This window comes from Lactuca serriola, chromosome 6 (genome assembly GCF_051521515.1).
Source record: "Lactuca serriola cultivar US96UC23 chromosome 6, Lser_US96UC23_V15, whole genome shotgun sequence".
Lineage (NCBI taxonomy): Eukaryota > Viridiplantae > Streptophyta > Magnoliopsida > Asterales > Asteraceae > Lactuca > Lactuca serriola.
The window spans coordinates 77,263,987-77,268,550 of NC_136413.1; the positions used below are offsets into that span (position 1 = coordinate 77,263,987).

Genomic DNA, 4,564 nt, shown 5'->3' on the forward strand with positions numbered 1-4,564 from the left:
ATGTATGATTCCTTATGTGCTAGCATGGTTATATGTTATTGTCTGTATGTGTATAGAGGGCGGGGCTCAGAGATAGACTGGGCCTTGAAGAAACAAATTTGTATGCCGAGTGGGGCTCGATGCCAGGCGGGGCCTGATGTCGTACATTGTTCGATGCCGGGCGGGGCCCGAGGAAGGGGCGGAGGCCTAGTATATGTGATTATGTGTATGATATGTGGTAGTTTGGGGAGACTCACTAAGCTTCGTGCTTATAGTTTTCAGGTACTTCCGGTAGCAAGGGGAAGAACTCAGGATGACTGTAGTGCACACACCATATGTTTAGCCTGGGATGTTTTTACTCTGATATGTTGATATGAGTTTTGATGAGATACTCTGATTTGATACTTTGACTTATGCTTTTGGATGAAATGATTTTGATAATTATGGTTATTTTAATAAAATAAAAATGAAATTTTTGGTCATGGTTTTGGGATGTTACATATAGTCACAAGGGGAACATTGTTCATCATCGTCATGGTGTCGGAGACAAAGGTTGTTGACGGATTGACCATACTAGGTAGACATTGTTTTGGTTTTAACGATTGAGAAGAGGGTATCATGAGGGAGAGTATAGCCTAATTTGGGGTAAGAACATATTCCACTTGGTTCGATTGAGGGTTCCATTTAAGGAAGATAGGCCACCATATAGGGTGACGTGGTCTAGCTTAAGTCCACGTATGTCAAGACACATCAGCATGTGACCCGTAAACCGGATACTATTTCCCCCAAACCCCTAATTAGCCGGTATTTCCTAATGTTAAGGACCAGTTAAGCACAAAAAATATTGTAGTGACTAAATATGTAAATTCACCAAACTTTTTTTTGTGTTATAGTGCCAAAAACCATTTTCATAATGCAATGCTAAAATAACATTTTAAAATTATAATGTTCCGATAATAAAAGTATAATAAAAGTAAAAGTTATAATATGAAAAAGAAAATACATAGATTGCTATTTTTTTAGGGCTAATGTCATAAAACCCTCAAGTTTTTAGGGTTTTGTCGGTTTTGCCCAAAGTTGAATTTTATGTCCGTTTTTACCCTAACATTTTCCAAAAAATGTTCGGTTTTACCCTTTTACCGGTGATAACAAATTACCATTATATTAACTTCAAAAAAAAACCTTAAGTTTACAGTTTTTTTACGTTTTTACCCTTAAGTTTATAATTTTTTTTACACTTTTTCTCTATGTATTTTTTTCATATTATACGTATTCAAACAGAAAAATCATATGAATATGTATATTATGAAAAAAAATATACTTAGGGTAAAAGTGTAAAAAAAAAAAAATATAAACTTAAGGGTAAAAACGCAAAAAAATGGTAAACTTAAGGTTTTTTTTTGCGGATTTAATATAATGGTAACCTGGAAAACCTGTTATCACCGGTAAAAGGGTAAAACCGAACATTTTTAAAAAATGTTTGGGTAAAAACGGACATAAATTTCAACTTTGGGCAAAACCGACAAAACCCTGAAAACTTGATGGTTTTTTGACATTAACCCTTTTTTTTATTTTAATAACCCCATATTCTTATTATTTTAAATTCAGATTATTAGAATATATATGGTTTCAAAACAAGTTAATATTACAACTTTAGATTAATACAAAACATAGCACAAAGCATGAACAGACTTCAGCCTAGTGATTTGGGCCTAGAAGAGAAAGAAGGAAGGTCTGGTAATTGCCAGATGTTTCCGACTTGACCGCATCATTTAAAGTTGTCTTGTATTTTTTATGATACTCAGCCTTTATATATTGCATATCAATCTCAGTCCGGGTCACAATCACCCTTATAAGCATGGTGTCAGCAGTCCCTAAGCCTTTCATTGATTTATTTAGCAACTACAAACATTTTCAAGTTACATATCAGTATCATAAAGGGACATGAATATCATAATGTAACCTTGAATACAATTGGTTGAATAAAAAACTCACTTTAGCAAAATACTTTGCGGGGTTTTCAGCACATTGTAAGATTGTCAAAAGTGCGAGCTCAAATAACCCGGAAGTTTCACCTTTTATAGCCTGAAAGAAGGCCAAAATTCAAGAATCAAAAACGAGTACCACTATGGTTAGCAAAAATATTGGAAACAAATTGAGATGGTAGAAATGTGTGTGGATTTTTTTGAGAACCTTTTTGAGTGATCCTCCATACATATCATGGTAAAATGAGTTTATAGCCACCAAATGTGCTCTACTTCTCTCGCTAAAAATGTGCACAAACACCTTCTCATCGGTTCCTAACTTCTTTTCACCAGCTTTGTACAAAGCCTTGGCATCTTTTGCAGCCATTTCCCGATCAACTTCCATGCCTTCATAACGCGGTTTGCTTAAACAAGCAAGCAAAATCTACAAAAGATATTAAATATTTAATCAAATAATGTCATTCCATCACTTGACAAAGTAAATGATATACTTTGACAAATAGTCAAGGGCCACCATATGAGGTTTCAATTCCAATATGGATTGGACTTATTATTATGGGTAGTATATGCTATTATGTCAACCACCCATGTGACGTATAACTGATTTACATCTCATATAATTTTTGTGTTTAAGCCAGACCACTGGAAAAATAACCGTTTTTGTAAATGTATAGACTTGATAAATTGACTGTAAGAGTGGCAAAAACGCTACCTTTTCATGATGCCCTGTAGCTTGTAGTTCGATGTCACTTTCAAGATAAGTCCCGAAAGTTGAGTAGTAAATTTGCTTGAGAGTTTGTCACTTTCTAGAACATATGACTTCGGTTACTGTTTCAAGATTGATATAATTTTTGGTCATTGCTTTCTTTAATATAGTGGCATCCCTTGTTGCTGGATCATGCATCCAAAGCGAAACTGCAATCTGTAACATATTTTTCTAAAGTCAGACTTAATATAATCCAAATTCGGAATTCTCTTTGTTTTTTAATGCTTTTATGTCAAAATTGTAACATCAATCCAAATACAGAATTTATATATTATTCTCATCATGTTTGGCCTTAACTCATTAAGTCAATAACTACCGTATTTGACTATTAAAAGTCAAACTTGGCCTATGTACCTGTAAATTGCCACTAAGTTCAGAAGACAAACGTTTAAGAATGTCATCGGAATACAGCCTCCGGTATTCATGCAGGATATGAGCCCTTTGCGTTGCATCTCGATGAGCAAGAATGCTAATCACTTCCTCAGCATCACATCCAAATCCTGATTAAAGTCAACAAAAGTAAAATTGATGTTCATATACCAAGATCGAAGCCAAACATTCACGTTTTATAGCTAGAATCAGAAGAAAACGAAATAAGAATAAGATTTCGATAAGGTCATTATTCAAATCGAACCATCAATCTAACGAAGCAAAGAAAATGGGTGCAGTTGAGTTGAGTAATTAAAGGATGTACCTTTGAAAGCTTTATATAATCGAATGGCGTCGTCGTGGGGAGAAACCGGCGTCGGAGGAACTGTCAGAGTCGCCATTATCGATCGGTGTTTTGGAAAGATGAACAGAGAGTGAGTTCGGAGGGAGAGAAACGGAGAAGTTAAATAGAGATAAAGAGGACTAGTTGGGTCATGGGTGTCTCTGTAATGGATTGCTTCAAAAGGGCCAAGATCAACTTCAGCAACTTGCCATAAGTAACAGTCAACAGTTATACTTTGTGAATTAATTTATTCTATTCTACTGGAGGAGACTTATTAAATTAATCAAAATGGAACAGTGGGAGTACGAGATTCGTGGCTAACAACTTGATTTGGAAAAACGAATGTGCTATTTTAGGTACAATGTATTTTTCATTTGTATATATATTTGGTTATTGAGTTTTTTTTTTTTTTTTTCATTTGTATTTACCTATTTAATTTATTAAACTGTATACATTCAGCCATTATGACCGGTTACTTTAGATTAACCAGTAAAAATAACTTAATAGGGTAATATATTTTTCATTTTGTATACATTTAGTCTTTAATATTTTTTAGTCATTTTAGTTTTTTATACTTATGAATGATTTCTTTAGGTTTTCTTAGGAAAAATTACGTGGGACATTCATTAATTAGATGTTTGGGCCTTTTGATGCTTATGTCCATCGCGATCTCTACTACTTGGTTACTTAGATAATGTGTTCTGAACGTCATAACTTCTTCATACGATCTCAAATTTTAACGATCTTTATATCAATGCAAACGGTCTTTATATACATACGTTCGTATTTTAGTCTACAAAAACTTCATTAAGATTATTCTTATTAAAAAATAATATATTTTTACTTGCGTTTTTATATCCATACGCAGGGGCGGATTTAGCATGGTCCCGATGTTACACCGACAATACCTATTTTTTCTGTCTGCAGTGGAAATAATTTCAATTTTTTTTTTCGTTTATACCTATTTTTCATGTATCAGTAACACTTATTTCATTTCGGAAACACCTACTATGTATTCTTGCGTCCGCCCTTGTCCATACGTTTTTTATAAATACATGTATGGAAGTTTTTTTTTTATAAAATTGTAAGTACAATATAATACATTTAAACCAGAGTAATCTT

At 33.6% G+C, this 4,564-nt stretch overlaps 1 pseudogene across 1 annotated transcript; it reads right to left on the minus strand.

Annotated features, from left to right (window-relative positions):
• Nucleotides 1-1,566: 1,566 nt before the first annotated feature.
• On the minus strand, nucleotides 1,567-3,609 carry LOC145059193 (annexin D5-like; annotated as a pseudogene). The gene is made up of 6 exons (XR_013686668.1): nucleotides 3,425-3,609; nucleotides 3,085-3,230; nucleotides 2,677-2,886; nucleotides 2,173-2,388; nucleotides 1,975-2,064; nucleotides 1,567-1,881 (listed from the first exon to the last, which is right to left on the minus strand). The product of XR_013686668.1 is annotated as an annexin D5-like (transcript).
• Nucleotides 3,610-4,564: the final 955 nt, after the last annotated feature.